Genomic DNA, 19,995 nt, shown 5'->3' on the forward strand with positions numbered 1-19,995 from the left:
ACTCAGGGTGGCTTACAATGCGTTAAGCAATAGCCTTCATACTTTTGTATATTTATACAAAGTCAGCTTATTGCCCCCACAAACTGGGTCCTCAATTTACCTACCTTAGAAAGGATGGAAGGCTGAGTCAACCTTGAGCCTGGCAAGATTCGAACTTACAGTAATTGCAGACAGCTGGTGTTAATCACAATGCTATCAGTCTGCTGAGCCACCAGGCCCTAAACTTAATATTATAATACATTTAAACATTGTAAAACTCTCCATTTTCTTCTTAATATCTTCTAGTGATGATACCATATTAACATTAAACATCATTATTCTCATCATACATATACTAACAATTTTCATCTTATTTATATCTCTACCTTAATATATTTTCTACTTATTCTTTAGCCTTCTTCATTTCCAAACTCCTTTTTTATTCTCCAACCATTGATAAAATACTTCTCATATCATATAATATTCAGTTTGCTCTTTCTCCTTAATTGCTAATGTTAATCTGTTCATTTCTGCACATTCTAATATTTTCCTTATCACCTTCTCATCAATGGGAATCTCTCCACTTTTCCAATGTTGTGCAAATACAATTCTAGCTGCAGTTAATACATGAATAATTAAATATACATTCTCTTTATTATAAATTTCAGGTAAAATTCCTAGCAGAAATATTTGTGGTTTCAACTCAGTACATTGTTGTATCATCTCTTCCAACCATTTTTGCCCAATACTTCTTTGTTTTTCCACATATCCACCACATATGATAGTAAGATCCAGGTATTTGGTGGCACTTCCAACATTTAGAGTATGTTCTGTTGATTTTAGACTGGACCTGGACCATAAAACATGGCATTCTCTTTTTCAGCATCTTGGACAATAAACAGAGATAACTGTCATATTAAAAAGTTACATGTGAAGTCTAATCAGTATCAGTAGTCATTGACCACTATATCTAAATATTGTGTGCTATATCCTTTCTAACTATGAAAAGCAATGCCTTTCCTTCATTTTGTTTTTGTTTTTGTTTTGTGTCTATCCTGAGTAATAAATAATATGGTCTAAGTGAGAGTATTCAATTTCATGTTTCTTACATTCTGGGTTCCCACTATAATTCTGTTGCTTCAGATTTTCTGCATGGCAACATCAGCAATTAGACGGTCCAACAGTTTTTTTTCATCTACAGTTTTTCCTCCTCAAATTCTCCATCTCTAAAATGTGGCTGTTCTTTTAAGGTCAATAGGACTATATTTGCATGAAACATGACATTTAGGACTTTTGAGAGATGTCACAGATTCTACCAATAAAAGCTCTGTATCTATACTTCACAGTTGGTTGGTTGCTTGTTTTCATTATGATTAAAACAATGTAACAAAACCCCAGAATTAGAACTATTTACATTTTTTATCCCCACCCCATTTTCAAAAAATGAAAGTTGCTTCTTTCATATTTTTTTTAAAAAATCCTTAAAATGTGTTTGGAACCTTAAATCTCTTTTGTGTATTGAGTAAGTTTATGTCAGATTTTATACCAAGCACAGCAATAAACCTAGATTTATTGCTTCAGCCCATATACAGGAATTTGCTTATAGCAGAAATGTCACATATCCAGCATAGCTAGATAAATTGTTTTATTGCAGACAAGATAGAAAATATTGGGGGGGGGGAGTGGGAGAGAGGAGAAAAGAGAGAGAGAGAGATCAGTTAAGCTATATATACAATATGCATGTCTGTTCAATTACATTTTAAGCCTTTTCTTTCAGCTTTTCCAGCTTGGCCATATCTGGACCTGAAATTGGGAAGCATCTGGTCAAACCTTACAGAATGATTCTCTCTAACCTTGATGTCACGCACCTGGGAAATCCAGATATTCAGGTAGTTCAAATAAGTATGATGATTTATTGCAAGCTTAAACTCTCTACAAGAATCTGAACTACTAACAATCGAGGGAAATTAGCGGGAGTTAAGAATAGAAGTGAATTCAAAGTGGGTTGGACTTAGATCTCTTGTGGGAAGCAGGAACTCATGACTGATGATGCCTTTGACCCTTCCCTCAGGCCCAGCCTGGTCATCTATGTTTGGTAACTTTAAAATGTGTGGACTTCAACTCCCAAAATTCTCCAGCCAAGCTGAGGAATTCTGGGAGTTGAAGTCCATGCATCTTAAAGTTGACAACGTTTGGAAACTCAGCTCTAACCTGACAACTTCTGATTCCTGGCTCACCAGCTTAAGCATTTATTATTATGCAACTGCTGGTTGCTATTGCTTCATGCCCCTATAAGAGGGTTAAGAGAGATATCTTCATCCAACTTAATTTAACGAGATTCTTACCCTAAACCGAATCAAATCAATGTACAGTATTAACATCATCAGTAGCAGATGTAAGTTGAATTGCAGAAATGGGAGGCTTGCCCACACATCACAGTTCCATCTGCTGTGTTTGTTTTATTGTTACTCTTATAGCTCTCTCTTTTGATTCAGCTCTCTTTATTCCATCTCCAAAACAATTTTTAGACAGTGGGACCACAGGGAATTTAAGCCCTGATTGAAACACTTTCTCATAGAGATGTACTAATTGCACAAGTTTAAAAAAAAATGATTCCGTCACACTGGAAATCCAAAATGGAAAATAAATAAGACGGTAAAAAAAATGATTATTTCTATCCATGGAGATGGTTTTGTTTCCATATCCTTCTTTCTTTGGCAATTGGCCAGGCACTATAGGAACAAGAAGTCAGGGCTGGATAAAAATTTTCACTACCGGTTCTGTGGGCATGGCTCGGTGGGTGTGGCTTGGTCATGTGACTAGGTGGGCGTGGCCTGGTGGTTATGTGACTGGGTGGGCGTGGCTTGGTGGTCATGTGACCGGGAAAACCAACTATTACACTTTACACAAAAGTAACACAAAAGCTACACAACTGAATCACACACAATGCAAAAGCAGCTGGACTTCACACAAAATGGGCCCTGCAATAAGCAGGAACCTCACAGAGTCACAGAGAGCTCAAAAACAAACTATCACACTTTACACAAAAATACCGGTTCGGGCAATAGGTAGTAAAAAAATGCTTTAAAAAGTAAAACAAAAGTTCTCACGATTGCACTGCACTGCTGATTGTCACAGCTGATTGTTGGAACCTTTTTTTACTTTTTTAAAGCAATTTTTTTACTACCTATTGCCTGAACTGGTAGTAAAAAAATGCTTTAAAAAAGCAAAAAAAAAAGTTCTGAGGATCAGCTGTGCCACGCTATCGTCAGAACTTTTTTTTTACTTTTTAAAGCAGTTTTTTACTACCAGTTCGGGCGAACCAGTAGCATTTTCACTACCGGTTTGGGAAAACTGCCCCAAACTGGTAGCATTTCACCCTGGGTTAGTGTTTAAATGACCAATTTACTCCATCAAGCCAAACTCACTCATGACTTTGACTTAAAGCTGAGTTAAATTTGGCATAAAAGGAGCTTTCAACTCAGTCCCAAGTCATGTTTAATTTAACAGTGATTTCTTGAATATGCCAAAACTGGATGGTTTTACTGAAAACTGTCATGATAAAATGCCTAACTGCCATGTCTCCCTGATCCCCCGGACCCTCAAGGGTTAACTAACCACATATCCCATAATCCTCATAACCACTCCTTACCTCTTAACCCCTCCTCCTGGGTACAAAAGGTCCAACCGCATGGTCCACAGCACATTCCAGATGTATACCTGAAAGAGAAAGGTACAAGGTCAGTGACCTCCAGTACCAACTGATCAACAATAAAACTACTGAAAAGAATTGGGCTATGTCTTTGAGTTATTGGGCTAGATCCAGTTTCTAACAAATTGGTAGCAGAGGTCGGTTGCCCATAACTCCAGACAATGACTGAACCCAACACCTACCCAGAAGAAGCAAACAGAGCACAGACCAGAGCTCTTACCAAGAAGATGGCTGAGAAGCTTCCCACCAAAGCCACAGCCATGGAGGAGACAGAAGCTGGAAGCGAGCAGGACTCCAGCCTGGACTCACAATCAGATGAAGAGGGGCCATCCAAGGAGATCACCGCCCCGGAAGAAGAAACAGCACAAAAAATGAAAAAATTCAAACTCTCCATCCTGAAACTGATGGAGGGAAACAGCGACAAAGAAAACCTCATCGCGGACCTTCAAAGCCTCTTCGAACAACAAGAAGCAGCGATCGAGGCCCCAAAAACAACCGAGAAAGAAAAGCCAGCAAAAAAGGGTAAGCCACCCCAACCCGATGATCCTGAGCCGGCAGAATCCATTTCCGTGCCCACTTCCCGGCGGCCATCTTGGGACGAGCACCAGCCAATGGGAAGCCAGGATTTGAATCCCTTGGCGCGAAAATGCCCGAACCCCGAAACAGACGAGGGGAGCTCAGAAAGCGACTACGAAGAACCCAGCTCTGAGAGCGACCACGAAGAGATCGCAATAACAAAAAGAAAAACGCCTACCGATCTCGAATTGCAAAAGGCAATCGAGACCATCACCGCTGCCCTAGGCTCCGCTTTCGAGCCCCCTGCGGCACTCAAAAAATCAAAGAGAAATCCTGGAGGGCACAAGAAGGCCAGGACAACCAACAAAGACCGGGCAACCGAGTCACAGCCAACTAAAAACGCCGCGCACACCAACAACCGGCACAAAAGACTGCCCACCTGCAGGAAAAATCAACCGCAGGATTCGAACTCACCACCCGCTACACCGGCAACGCGAGGCCCGAGGCAGAGAAGAAGAACCGGCTACTCACCAACGCCACGACACCCATCAGGCCAGTCCACACGACCAGGGACCAGCGACCACGAGGGAGGATCAGCCGCCGTCGCCGCCATCGCTGCCGAGCCGCTGGGTGCAGGGAATCCTCGACCTACGACCTCCGCTGCTGCCGCGCCGCCGACCCGCGAAAGTCCTCGACTTACGACCGCGTCGCCCCCTCACCTTCTCCCCTTCTTCGCCGGGGATCCGGCCGTCCAGCAGTGGTGTCCAGCCTCAGGGGGGATCTTCGGACCCACCGGGGGCGGGTCCAGCCTCCCACCGACAGGCCTAGGCCTAGGCCTGGGAGCTCCAGCAACAGGAACCTCACCCGATGGACTCCAGCGCGGAATGAGCTTCGCGCATGCCCAGTACCTGCCTGTAATAAGAGAAGCAAATTGCATAGATCCAAGCAAGTACAGAATGGCCACAGACATCCCAAAGCCTTATTGTGAGTTTAATCACAACTTGGACCATGGACAGCTCCCCCCAGTAAGTAACCTTACTAACATTTCTGGGGCAAATTATGCCAATTTGCCAAAACTGCAGTTAGATGGGGGTAATATTATAGAATGGAGCCAACAATTAAGGGTTGCTCTCATGAGAGAGAATGCACTGTTCCTAGCTAACAAACCTCCCCAAAAGCCCTGGTCATTGGAAATTGACTGCATTCATCACAGGGCATTTTGTATCATGTTAACCTCCATTCCATCTGCTATGTATCCATCTATTGAGGACAATCTAACTGTTTATGATATTATGCAAAAACTATGTAACCTGTTTTATAGTCAAAGCAGAGCCACCACCACTAGACTATCTAGGGAGTTCCACTCCACCAAGCATAAGGCAGGGGTCCCCATGAGTGAGCACATCTTAAAGATGAATGCTGCAAGGGCAGAACTCATGCAGAGGGGGGAAATCATCACTGAAGAGAGCATGATAAGCATAATCATAAACTCTCTTGATAGCAGCTGGGACATCTTCATGACCCAACTAAATAGCCTCAACTTGCAATACCTCACACTAAGCGCACTGACCAGTCAGCTCGTTGCAGAGGACACTCTGAGGAGGGAACGCCAACTAGCCAAAGGGGACCCTAGACCCACAAAAAGGGTGGATTTCCAGGATAGGGCCAGGGATACCTCAGAATGTTATTCTTGTGGATCAAGGAACCACTTAAAGAAGGATTGCCCCAGGAACCATAGGGATAGGGGACAGCACGACAGTAGAGGGGGAAGGTCACCCGAACGCAGGCACCCAAAGGAAAGAGGGCGAGGGTGGTCACCCAACCCCAGGAAACACCATGAGCGCAGAGACCACTCCAGGGACAGTAACTCTGGCTCCATGTATGGGATCAGGCACGATGACCCAAATGACAAACATAAAGCAGAGAGAAACACATGGCTCCTGGATTCAGGGGCCACAAGTCACACTACTTGTAACCCAGAGCTGCTAGATTCACTCACAGAAATAGACTCAGAAGTAAAGGTAGCAAACCAAAGCAAGGTCAAAGTAGTGGGAAAGGGAAACGTACACATCACACAGGTAGGGGACCTAAAGGGAGTACTGTACGTACCAGAAATCCCCCACAACGTGCTAGCCATCACAAAGCTGACACGAGACACAAATATAGAAATAAAATTTAAAGATGGAAAGGCACACTTGATCAAGCAAGGGAAAGAGATAGGAAAGGTAACCATACACGAGGGGCTTCCCTACTTCACATCCAACGCAAGGGAGGAAGAAGGCATTGATGCCAGCACAAACCACGAGGTAGATAAGTATCCAGAAACAGAGGGGGTGCAGCAGGAGGCAGGGTGTAGCCATGAGAAGACAAACAAGTCTGTATCTATCGGCAAACCATTACATGATAACTGCGCCCACCTCCTACACAGGAGACTGGGACACATAAGCTTCCCCATTGTAAAGAAAATGACGGAATGTACCGAAGGTCTCAAAGTAAAGAACTGCGAAAACTACTTAGAGTGTTCAGTTTGTAAGCGTTCCAAGATCAAGGTTAAGGCCATCCCCAGGGGATCCAAACGAACCACGGAATACCCCTTCCAATTGGTGCATATGGACTTGGTAGGGCCAATGAAACCCTCTGTAGGACATAGGAAGCGATTCTTCCTCACGATTGTAGATGACTACACCAGATACGGGTATGTCTACTCCCTCAGACACAAAAACGAAGTGTTCCAAAGGTTTAAGGAATTCCACAGAAGAGTAGATATGCAACATAACATGAAAATAAGGCAGATAATGACTGATAGGGGGTCAGAATTCATGGCCAAAGAATTCACAAGGTGGCTGAGGGAGCAGGGCATAGCGCATTACACCTCTTCACCTTTCTCTCCCTTTCAAAATGGAGTCTCAGAGAGAAAGAACGGAGTGTTGCAAACCATGATGAGATGCGCCCTGGAGGATGCTGGGATGGGGCAGCATTTCTAGTCAGAGGCAATACACTACGCTAATTACACCCTGAATAGACTGTGGTCAAGCTCTATCAATAAGACACCATACGAGATGCTATACAACAGAAAGCCCAACATCGCACATTTACACATATTCGGCGCCCCAGCTGATGTCCACATTCCCAGACAGCTAAGAAGAAAAGGGGAAAAATTATCAAAAAGGTTAAGGTTCGTGGGTTACGAACCGGGCACAAAGGGCTACAGATTTGTCGACAACAATAACCGTTTTGTGGTTTCCAGATCAGCCAGTTTCCACGAAAACGCAAACTGGTCGAGGGTACACTCCAACGACATCCCAGCCAATAGAGTCACGTTCGAGCATGGCCAAGAGGAAAGGGAGGTCAGAGAGGTCACAGGGCACAAGGCCAACCATCGCAAGACAAGCGTCAAAGGTTGGAAAGAAGGGCACCCTTCACTGAAGATAGATGACCTGACGGACAAAGAGGCAGACATCATGCAGGAGACCGAGCCAACCCCCAGTAGGCCAATCAGAGAAACCAGAAACAAGCTACCAAAGAAGCTAGAGGACTACGTTATGACCATCCACAACACCCATTTCACGCCCAGCTCATACGAAGACATCCTCGGGCTCCCCCGGGAGGAGAAAGAAAAATGGATGCTTGCCATGGAGAAGGAGATGGAGAGCCTAAAGGACCTTCAGGTGTACTCACCTGCCCAAGTTCCAGAGGACAAAAAACCAATAGGAACCAAATGGGTGTTCAGGGTTAAAACATTAGAGGACAACAAGGTCCTATACAAGGCAAGACTAGTCGCGCAGGGTTTCGCCCAAAGATACCCCGAAGACTATACGGACACCTACTCGCCAACCGTCAGGGCAGAGAGCGTCAAGAGCGCCCTGGTGGTGGCCACCATCCTGGGCTTGGAGGTCTTCCAATTCGACGTACAAACAGCATACTTGCACGCCGAGCTGGATAAGGAAATATACGTCAAAGCCCCGCCTGGGTACAACAAAGACAAGAACCAAACCTGGCTGCTGAATAAAAGCCTGTACGGGCTCAAGCAGTCGGGCAAAAGGTGGTACGACTGCTTGGCCAAGGCCCTCAGATCCATGGGCTTCGAGGCCACCTCAGCTGACAAATGCTTCTTTACGAGGAGAGAAAACGACTCATTCGAAGGTGTACTCGTTTACGTGGACGACATCTTGTACATCAGCAAGCACAAGGACAGGTGTGACAAGTTCGCCACCGACCTAGGTAGCCACTTCTCCTTAAAGTCACTTGGAAAGATTGACAGATACCTAGGGGTCCAAGTGATAAAAACCAACAAGGGCTGCCGACTCTCCCAGAGAGAAAAGATCATCGAGCTGCTGTCCAAATGCAACATGTCCGAAGCAAAACCCAGCGAGACCCCCATGCAACCCGAGTTCCTGAAAACCATGTATGAGGAATCTGAACCCTTCACAGACAACAAACTATATAGATCAACGATAGGGTCACTGCTGTACATATCCAACTGGACCAGGCCCGACATCGCCTTGGCCGTCAACCTGCTGTCCAGACATGTAAGCAAACCTACGGTAACACACTGGAACGCCATCAAAAGACTACTTAGATACTTAAAATTTAGTGCAGATGCCCTACTCTGCCTAGAACCAGAAACATCCAAGGAACCAAAGCTGACCTGCTATGCTGACGCCGACTGGGCTGGGGACATAGAGTGCAGAAAAAGCACCTCAGGCTACGTGCTACTACTCAACAATTGCCCCATCCACTGGTACACTGGAAAGCAAAAACTGGTGGCCACATCAACCACGGAAGCAGAATTTGTTTGCCTATCAAAGGCCGCAAACAATTTAGTATGGTTCGATGACCTGCTCTGCGACATCTGGGCTGAACCCTCATATCCAATAGTTATCCACGAAGACAACAAGGCAGCGATAGAAATCTCTAGGGCCGATGCCATAGGTCAGCGTTCTAGGCACATTGACATTAAATACAAACACGTCAGGCAGTTTTCAGAGATAGGCTTCATTAGGGCAGTGCACTGTGACACAGAGGAGCAAACAGCAGATATTCTCACTAAACCCCTACCACATAAACAACATGCTTACCTCATGTCAAAAATGCGTGTTTGCTTATAATTCATGCCTGTACCAGTGTATTCTCTGTATGTATGCTAACACCGCCTCAGGTACCCAGTTAGGCATTTAGAGGGGGTTTTGTCATGATAAAATGCCTAACTGCCATGTCTCCCTGATCCCCCGGACCCTCAAGGGTTAACTAACCACATATCCCATAATCCTCATAACCACTCCTTACCTCTTAACCCCTCCTCCTGGGTACAAAAGGTCCAACCGCATGGTCCACAGCACATTCCAGATGTATACCTGAAAGAGAAAGGTACAAGGTCAGTGACCTCCAGTACCAACTGATCAACAATAAAACTACTGAAAAGAATTGGGCTATGTCTTTGAGTTATTGGGCTAGATCCAGTTTCTAACAAAAACTAAGCCATAAACCTTGATTTCCAAACAATGGTAGCTGGTAGTACACATCAAACAAATAGCGTGGCTTCCTAATTCCTGTTGGGATGTATGCTATGATGTTGCCAAAAGAGTTTTAAGCTTGAAAGTTGCTTTCTGACTTTCAGAATAAAAAAGTAGCTTTCTTTTGCTTATTTTTAACCTTAACTGTGATGAATCTTCCTTTCAATACACAAATCTGTTATCAAATCTACATGGGTGGTTGCTCTTATATAGGTGGTTTATTAGGGCTTGTTGTTGTTCTTGCTTTTTGTGGCATAATGCTACAACTATAACTAGGCAGAGCTACATAAATTCTTGTTTCTAGAGATGCCAGATGTTATAATCCATTTCTTCTAATGAAACTGTACTTAAATGATGCTACCTGTGAAAAGCATTAGAAAGTTCCATTGTTCTACAATCTTGGGACCAGGCTATTAACTGGGGCCAATTAAGGTTCTGTTGTTGTTAGTTGCGAAGTCGTGTCTGACCCATCCCCATGGACAACATTCCTCCAGGCCTTCCTGTCCTCTACAATCCTCTGGAGTCCATTTAAGCTCACGCCGACTGCTTCAGTGACTCCATCCAGCCACCTCATTCTCTGCTGTCCCATTCTTCTTTTGCTCTCAATCGTTCCCAGCATTAGGCTCTTCTCCAGGGAGTCCTTCCTTCTCATTAGGTGGCCATATATTTGAGTTTCCTCTTCAGGATCTGGCCTTCTAAAGAGCAGTTAGGGTTGATCTCCTCTAGGACTGACCGGTTGGATCGCCTTGCAGTCCAAGGGACTCACAGGAGTCTTCTCCAGCACCAGAGTTCAAGGTCATCAATTCTTTGGCGCTCATCCTTTCTTATGGTCCAACTTTCACAGCCATCCATTGCAACTGGGAAAACCATAGCCTTGACTATACACACTTAAGGTTCAAACTTAATTAAGGTTCTATTACTGGCCTTATCACAATTTCACTGAACACCTTGCTGTTTCTGGGCCTAATTTAAAGGGCTAGTTGTGACCTAAATAATTTGGGGCCAAGTTTCTTGAAGGATTATTCTCCTTCCCCAAGTCTCCTTTGGGCTTTGACATATGGTGGAAGCCCTTCCTTTGAGCGGTGGCTCAGTGGCTAAAACACTGAGCTTGTCACTCGAAAGGTCGGCAGTTCAGTGGTTCGAATCCCTAGTGCCACATAACGGGGTGAGCTCCCTTTACTTGTCCCAGCTTCTGCCAACCTAGCAGTTCGAAAGTACATTAAAAATGCAAGTAGAAAAATAGGGACCATCATTGGTGGGAAGGTAACAGCGTTCCTTGCGCCTCTGGTGTTTAGTCATACCAGCCACATGACCATGGTGACGTCTTTGGACAGCGCTGGCTCTTCAGCTTTGAAACGGAAATGAACACCGTCCCCTAGAGTCGGGAACAACTAGCACATATGTATGAGGGGAACTTTTACCTTTACCTTTACAGTCTTCTTCAGGTTTATTATTGCACTTCCAATTCATTTTAAAATCATTCTCTGTTTATGTAAAATGAACACAACCCTCTTGATAGAATGGTGATGATGGTGGATCAAGAAAACCTTTAATATCCCAACTTTAGAATTCAGATCCTCCTCAGAAATCTATTTTGTTTCTGTATGCAGACAGCATTTTCCTGATTAAACTATGCCTCTTATTTTTCTGTTCTGATCAAGTAACATTTTTAGATGCTAAAACGTACCACTGCTTGCTGTTCCCCCTATGAATGCTGAAGCTCTTGATTACATGGCTTAAAATGACAACGTACTTCAACCTGCTGTAGCTGTCTGAGATACTGGGAATAAACACTGGGAATGGCCTCCTTCTCCAGACATGCAATAATCATGTAGATAAAAACAGAAAGCCTCAAAGAAGAGAGGCAGTATGTGCCAGGCCAGTTGTTCTCAAATAAATAAATAAATATTATCCTCCTCTGCATTAGCCGGTGGGAGAAATGCATTCAATGTTCTTTACCATCAGTTTAATTGTGCACTGCTTTTGGACTAATTAGGACCATGGCATGATCTGAGGTCAGAAATGGAACAAATGGTTGTTTTTTTTTAATCTGACCCATCCTCTTTCTCTCCCCCTTCCTCTCTTTTTTTAAAATGCCATCTGCCATTACTGTGACAGCACATTTTGCTTTCTTTCCCCCCACTTTACTCTAATAACTAGAATATATGCAAGGTAATAGAGCCATTTCCTTCCCCCAGGAAAAAAAAAACAAAACGCAAACCTAAAACTGCTTCCATTCTGTTTCTTCCCTTTATCCTTTTCCAGAAGCTCGCAATTTAAAAAGAAAATTGCACCGAAGGAACAAAACAATGTTTTATTTTAAAATCATAATGGTACTAACTCAGCTCCCCATTTTATCATGCAAGCAGCTGCAGAAGCGTTCGCTTCCAAATGGTGATGCAAGAGCATCTTTGTCAGCCAAAGCTGTAATGAACAAAAAAAAACCCGAGATCCTAAATCCCAGCAATATTTGAAGAAGCCTGTAAGGTTTCTGGTACAAGAGACGGAGCTGCTGAATTCAAGCTTTGTAGGGTTGAGATGAAAACAAAGAAGTTAAAATTCCGTTTTAACAGAGTCTTGCAACCTTTTTTTTTTTAGTTTTTCCTTCAGATGGCAGGAATGGATGTGTTGAAGCATCAAACCTCAAATACTTGCCTTTCAACTTTTCCATTGCATGTATAAGAATATTTCCTATTCTGCATCTTTGCACCAAAAAATATTTCATTTCATATGGGTAGTTAGACGTAGATCCATTTTGAATTCATGACAGGTGTACCCTTTTCCCCCAAAAATAAGTCGTTGGCCCCCACGGAGAGGGCTCGCAACTTGGGTGTCCTACTGGACACATGGCTGTCTTTAGAAGAGCATTTGACAGCTGTGGCCAGGAGGACTTTTTATCAGGTCTGCCTGATTCGCCAGTTGTGTCCCTTTCTGGATTGGGACTCGTTACATACAGTCACTCATGCCCTCATCACCTCACGCCTGGACTACTGTAATGCTCTCTACATGGGGCTCCCCTTGAGGAGCACCCGGAGGCTCCAGCTGGTCCAGAATGCAGCCGCATGGGTGGTTATGGGAGCGACGTGGTGCTCCCATGTGACCCCCCTCCTGCGCGAGCTGCACTGGCTCCGGTGGTCTTCCAGGTGCGCTTCAAGGTTTTGGTCACCACCTTTAGAGTGCTCCATGGCTTAGGACCAGGGTACTTACGAGACCGCCTTCTGCCACCAGTAGCCTCTCACTGACCGGTACACTCCCATAGAGAGGGGCTCCTCAGGGTGCCAGCAGCCAAACAGTGTCGACTGGCGGCCCCCAGGAGGAGAGCCTTCTCTGTGGGGGCACCTGCCATCTGGAATGAGCTCCCCCCAGAGATACGGAGGATCCCAGATTTACACACTTTCCGCCGCACCCTCAAAACATTTTTATTCCAGCAGGCTGGGCTGGCTTGACTCTCCCTTTTAATTTGCTTTTAAGTTTTATACAAATTGGGTGTTTTTAAATTCTTTTTTTGGGCCAAAATTATTTAATGTACTTTTAAATGGTTTTTAACTTTTGTATGATGTATTTTTATTTTGTGGCTGTTCGCCGCCCTGAGTCCTTTGGGATTAGGGTGGTATATAAATAAAATAAAATAAAATAAATAAAATAAGACATCCCCTGATAATAAACCCAATCGGACTTTTGAGCGCATGGCAATAAGGCCAAGTGCTTATTTCAAGATTCAAAAAAATATAAGACAGGGTAGTAGTCTAAGTTCCAGTATTTTTTAAATCTGTGTAATAATGACTAGCAAGATCCAGTTTGATGTAGTGGTTGAGGCACCAGGCTAGAAAGCAGGAAGCTGTGAGTTCTAATCCCACCTTTAGGCATGAAGCCAGTTCCCTTTTCTCAGCCCTAGGAATCAGGCAAGGGCAAACCGCTACCGAAATCTTGCCATAAAACTGCAGGAACTAGTCCTGGCAGTCGCCCAGACTGGCATGCACGTACACAATGAGGAATGCCTAGTAGATGAAATTCAGCAGAAGGTGAGATAGAAACAGAAGGACCAATAGAAATTTAGATAGCTGTGACCCTTTGCCTTCTGAAGTGATTTCCATCTCAGCTGTTTGTTATACAGTATGCACCATCTGCTATTTTTCCTCTTCCCTCTCCAATATTCTTCCTTTTATGCTATCTCTTTTAATTAGAAAACTTTTGCTGGCAGTTTGTTTCTTATCTTCCGGAGCTTTTTCTATTAAACAGTAGGTTAAATCACACAAGAAAAAAGTGAGCAAATCCGTTTTTCATGATCAGCAAATTCCAAATATTTTTACCCTTCTTGTACCCCTGTATAACAAAAGGTTGCTGTTAATGTGTGTATATAATATTTGAAGGTATGCGGTGGCTCAGTGGCTAAGACACTGAGCTTGTCGATCGAAAGGTCGGCAGTTCAGCAGTTCGAATCCCTAGTGCCGCCGTGTAACAGGGTGAGCTCCCGTTCCTTGTCCCAGCTTCTGCCAGCCTAGCAGTTCGAAAGCACATAAAAAATGCAAGTAGAAAAAATAGGGACCACTTTTGGTGGGAAGGTAACAGCGTTTCGTGTGCCTTTGGCGTTGAGTCATGCCGGCCACATGACCACAGAGACTACTTCAGAACAAGTGCTGAGCCCCTATTGTAGAAAGGGCCTGGTGGCTCAGCAGACTAAAAGCATTGTGATTAACACCAGCTGTCTAAGTTCGAATCTCACCAGACTCAAGGTTGACTCAGCCTTCCATCCTTTCTAAGGTAGGTAAAATGAGGACCCAGTTTGTGGGGGCAATAAGCTGACTTGTATAAATATACAACAGTATGAAGGCTATTGCTTAAGCATTGTAAGCCGCCCTGAGTCTCTGGAGAAGGGTGGCATATAAATCAAATTTTAATAAATAAATAAATTGTCCATCCATTGGAAAAATATTCATAAGGAATAGATGTTTTTCCTGATTACTTGAAATACTTCCTGTTGCTTGAAATTTTACATACGATATTGCTTATGAGGCCCTAGTGTTGCTACATTTGTGAAATTTTCAGTGAATACCACACTCTTGGTGTATTTCATAGATGACTCAGTTTAATATATTTCTAAGTATGTTTCTGATCCAGTTAATCATATATTGGGACTGATATAAAAATACCTAATTATTTGTTTTGAAGGTTAGCGATGGGAAATTAGAAGCTTATGCAAGGACATTTTAATCGTTTTAAATATTAAGATTGCCGTATTCTATAGAAATCATTAGAAGCAGACTTCTGTCTTGGTAGTATCTTTAAAACATTGCTCTGACATTCAAGAAAGATGGAGATATCTGAATACAAGCCAGATGCAGTGTTTACTCATCTTTTACTTTATTTGTTGTATTTTGTTTCTTCCCAGAAGAAATTGCGTATTTTTAAATCAAACCAAAACTGAACAATCAATCCACCCACTGGCTTATTATTTTCTACCCTTTCTCTGAGTAATGACAGCTGATAAGCAAAGAAAATTGAACTTTTGTTGTTGTATTTAATCTGCCTTTTCAAATGCAATCTTTTCACATGCTCCTTCGAAGAGGTTGCCTATTTTTTAACCTTTAAGACCAAAGCCATTTTTCCAACTTTATAGGCAACAGTTAATCAAAAGCTAAATAAATAAGTTACTATGGTTGCATAATTAGCAATGCTTACAGTCTTCCTTATTCAATAATATATTGATTAAGGAGAATAACATCTGGTTAGAGAATATCATCAGAAAAGCTGGAATCTCATTATGTCTGCAAAGGGTTTGGATTTTATTTTTATACTTTGCCTCCTGAAACAAGGCAACTGCCTAAAGAATAGTGGGCTAAAGAATGATGAACCAATTAATTCTTCAAGGTTATAAATTACATCTTCAGTCCAAGGCGTGCTGTGCTATTTTCAAGCAGTGGAATATGAAAGAGCTTAAGTTCTGTAAGACATCCACATTACCGTTAGTCCTTGACTTACAACAGTTCATTTAGTGATCATTCAAAGTTACAGTGTCACTGGAAAAAAAAGTGAATTATGCCAACAAAAGGCTACGGTTTTCCCAGCTGCAATAGATGGCTGTGAAAGTTGCACCATAAGGAAGGCTGAGCGCCAAAGAATTGAGGCCTTTGAACTCTGGTGCTGGAGAAGACTCCTGTGAGTCCCTTGGACTGCAAGGAAATCAAACCAGTCAGTCCTAGAGGAGATCAACCCTGACTTCTCTTTAGAAGGCCAGATTCTGAAGATGAAACTGAAATACTTTGGCCACTTAGTGAGAAGGAAGGACTCACTGGAGAAGAGCCTAATGCTGGGAAAGATTGAGGGCAAAAGAAGAAGGGGACGACAGAGAACGAGGTGGCTGGATGGAGTCACTGAAGCAGGAGGCGTGAGCTTAAATGAACTCCAGAGGATGGTAGAGGACAGGAAGGCCTGGAGGAATGTTGTCCATGGGGTTGCGATGGGTCAGACACGACTTCGCAACTAACAACAACAAATGACTGTTTTTTACACTTACCATTGTTGTAGCATCCCCATGGTCACATGTTCAAAATTCAGATGCTTGGCAACTGACTCATACTTATGACTATTGCAGTGTCCCCTGGCCATGTGATCAGCTTTTGCAACCTTCTGACAAACAAAGTCAATGGGGAAGCCAGGTTTAACCCCAATGTTTCATAGGAAAATTCAAAATCCACCATGCCTCCTTTTTAGCTTTGACTTCCATGGGCAATGCTGGGCTTATGAGTAAAACTAAAAACAAAAGCTTATTTCTGATATTTTGTTTTCACTTTTCTCCAAGCACTTTAATTTGTTTCTAGTGTTGAAAGTAAAATGTAGCAGCTTTCTTGCACAACGCATAAGAAGGAATTCACTGCAGAAAAACCTTGAGACCGTACTTAGTATTAATCTCCAATTTGAACTGGAAGAATAGGAAATATTTTTTTGTGTGTGTACAGCAAAGGAAAGGGGGATGCGGTGGCTCAGTGGCTAAGATGCTGAGCTTGTCGATGGAAAGGTCGGCAGTTCAGCGGTTCGAATCCCTAGTGCCGCGTAATGGGGTGAGCTCCCGTTACTTGTCCCAGCTTCTGCCAACGTAGCAGTTCGAAAGCACATAAAAAATGCAAATAGAAAAATAGGGACCATCTTTGATGGGAAGGGAACAGCGTTCCGTGTGCCTTTGGCATTTAGTCATGCCAGTCACATGACCACAGAGACGTCTTCGGACAGCGCTGGCTCTTCGGCTTTGAAACGGAGATGAGCACTGCTCCCTAGAGTTGGGAACAACTAGCACATATGTGCGAGGGGAACCTTTACCTTTACCTTTAGTTTAATGAAAGGAAGGACCAGGGGTGATATGATAGCAGTGTTCCAATATCTAAGAGGCAGCCCTAAAAGGGTGTCAACCTATTCTCCAAAGCTCCTGAAGGCAGGTCAAGAAGCAATGGATAGAAACTAATCAAGGAAGGAGGAATCTAGGAAAAAAAGAGAAGTTTCCTGACAGTGAGATCAGTAAATCAGTGGAACAACTTACCTTCAGAAGTTGTGGGTGGTCCATCACTGGAGGTTTTTAAGAAGAGATTGGACAACCATTTGTCTGGAATGGTATAGGGTCTCCTGCTTGGGCAGCGGGCTGGACTAGAAGACCTCCAAGGTCCCTTCCAACTCTATTATTCTGTTTCAGTCCAGCCCTCAAGTATGCTTGGTTTATACCAGGAATGTCAAACTCGCGGCCTGCAGGCTGGATGCGTCACGTGCTGGCCCCACCCCCGCCCGATTTAACAAAGGGGAAAGAAGTCTCCATACGTCACATGACGCCACTGTGACGATGCAAATTTGACACCCCTGGTTTATACTGACCATTTGGTCTATCAGCTTCTGCTACTTTCCATCTCTGGTGGTGATAGTATAGCAGGAATGGAGAACCAGCCTACATGAGAACTATTTTCAGGCAAGCTTACCTTGCATTATTTAAAGTCCCAATAATGATTAAAGGACGTAATGTGAAGCTTAAATATTTTAGTCAGTTTAGGATATTAGTTAAGAAACAAACACGCACAATGGAAAAATGAGCATGTTGCCTTTATGCCAGACCAGGTGCTATGAAACTTATAAACTGTTGTAGGCAGTGGTGAAATCCAATTTTTTTTACTACCGGTTCTGTGGGCGTGGTTTGGTGGGTGTGGCAGGGGAAGGATACTGCAAAATCTCCATTCCCACCCCACTCTGGGGCCAGTCAGAGGTGGTATTTGCTGGTTCTCCGAACTGCTCAAAATTTCCGCTACCTGTTCTCCAGAATCTGTCAGAACCTTCTGGATTTCACCCCTGGTTGTAGGAATTCTGTGGTTTATCCTCAAGTTCATAGCACTCTCCTGTTTAGAACCAAACTATTTAAATTTTTATTAAGAGCTCTATCATTTTTTGATTGAAAATACTCTGGATAATTATTGTCTTAAAGTCACAGCACTGCATTGTATCATAAGATAGATGGATGAAAACCTATAAGCAATGCCACTAATCTTTCATTCCCTCCCTCATTTTTTAATTAAGCATTTTGGAAAAGATTCATAAAACTAAGAAAGAGAGATAAAAGAATAACATACAGATAAATAGTGACTAAATGAATAAATAAGGGATTTACAAATGTCATGGAGGCTATAGTTTTCTGATACAACATTAGTTAATGTAATTAGTTAATCAGTAATTGAATGCGGTATACTATATTGTTTTAAAAGACAAACATCACTATTGAGCTCTAAGCAAAAAGTGAATATCAATACCGATGTAAATCATTGAGGGAGATTACATTCTACAATAAATTCTATCCACATTGCTAAAAGCCTGCTCTGATTTGTAAATCCTGTAAAATTAAAGTATAGCCTTTACACAATAGAAAATCCAAATTTTGGATGTGGTACAAATCCATGTATTATTAGATTGTGGTCTGAGGATGGTTGCCAATTTGAGTTGAGTTCTGTATCAGATTTTATGTTAAGGAAGGGAGATGTTTTAGAGATCGACACTTATTCCCACAGCTTGGTTAGCCAGCATTCCAAGGATCAAATGATTTTCCCAGTTTAAAAAAAAAAATCATTTAATATCCTGGCAGAATTAGCAAATAAAATGCTTGTTCAGTATACAGTACTTTGAGGGAATAGTCTCTCTCCCTCTCTCCGTGTCTCTTACCCCCCTCTATCTTTCTCTCTCTCTACCCCCCTTTCTACCTCCACCCCTCTCTCTCCCTCCCTCTCTTCATCTCTCTCCCCCTCTCCCACCCGCTCTCCCCCTCTCCCTCCCTACCTCCACCCCTCTCTATCTCCCTCTCCATCTCTCTCTCTTCCCCTCTCTCCCTTCCTCTCTCTCTCCCTTCCCCCCTCTCTCGCTCCCCCCCTCTCTCCCTCTTCCTCTCTCTTTTTCTCTCTGCATGTGCGCGAAATATTACAGGTTGAAATGGGAGTTTAACTTTTAAAACCAATGCTCTTTATAGAGTTAATGCAATGGGAGTTAATATAATATAAAAGCTAAATCGTCAGCAGTTGTATAATTAGCATTGCAGCTTAAAAGCAGAGGTATGATGTGGCCATCCTGTGGTAGAGCCATTTTGGTCCGCATTCTAGCATTCTGGGTCAGCTGCAGTTTTTGCAAGATCTGCACATGTCCCTGTTTCCCGAAAACAGGGACACGTGCAGCTGGCAATAAGACGGAACTGGGCCAAGGCCTACCTGGGCACAGCTGCTACCTGTTCCTTGAGTAGGAACTGTGAGTTCAAAGAAAGGAGGAAAAGCAGGCTATTAGCACCGCATGGGCAAGGGCACCCCATCTAGGGCTGATGGAAAGTCTTTGGGATCAGGGGCCCGGATACAGGTACTTCTTGATTTAACTACAATTCATCACACCTTTTAACGACCCCATAATCCCTTGCGGGGTGGAGTCTGGGCAACTGAATGGAGCTAGCAGAGTGTTGAATGGCCAGATGCCCTTCCTGTCGCCAATGCGGAGTTTTGTTCAGCAGTGATTTACTCATTGTGCCCAGAGAGAAATATCTGGCTCTACCTAGGATCGAACTCACAGCCTCCCGATTGTGAGGCGACAGCTCCACCTCTAGGCCACCATTCTACTCCTTCTTGACTTAACTACAATTGCGCCCAAGCTTTCTGTTGCTAGCAAAACAGTTGTTAAGTGAGTTTTGCCCCATTTATGACCTTTCTTGCCACGGTTGTTAATCAAATCACTGCGGTTGTTAAGTGAATCCTGTGATTGTTAAGCAGATCTGGCTTC

At 43.3% G+C, this 19,995-nt stretch overlaps 1 long non-coding RNA gene across 1 annotated transcript in view; it reads left to right on the plus strand.

Annotated features, from left to right (window-relative positions):
* Positions 1-19,995, plus strand: part of LOC117675927 (uncharacterized) — a 59,278-nt gene that overhangs the window by 13,756 nt on the left and 25,527 nt on the right. The window contains exon 3 of the long non-coding RNA XR_004594301.3: positions 1,757-1,868. This is a non-coding gene — a long non-coding RNA (uncharacterized LOC117675927). The remainder of the gene's footprint in view (positions 1-1,756; positions 1,869-19,995) is intronic.

Source organism: Pantherophis guttatus, chromosome 12 (assembly GCF_059756535.1).
Source record: "Pantherophis guttatus breed Tessera chromosome 12, ASM5975653v1, whole genome shotgun sequence".
Lineage (NCBI taxonomy): Eukaryota > Metazoa > Chordata > Lepidosauria > Squamata > Colubridae > Pantherophis > Pantherophis guttatus.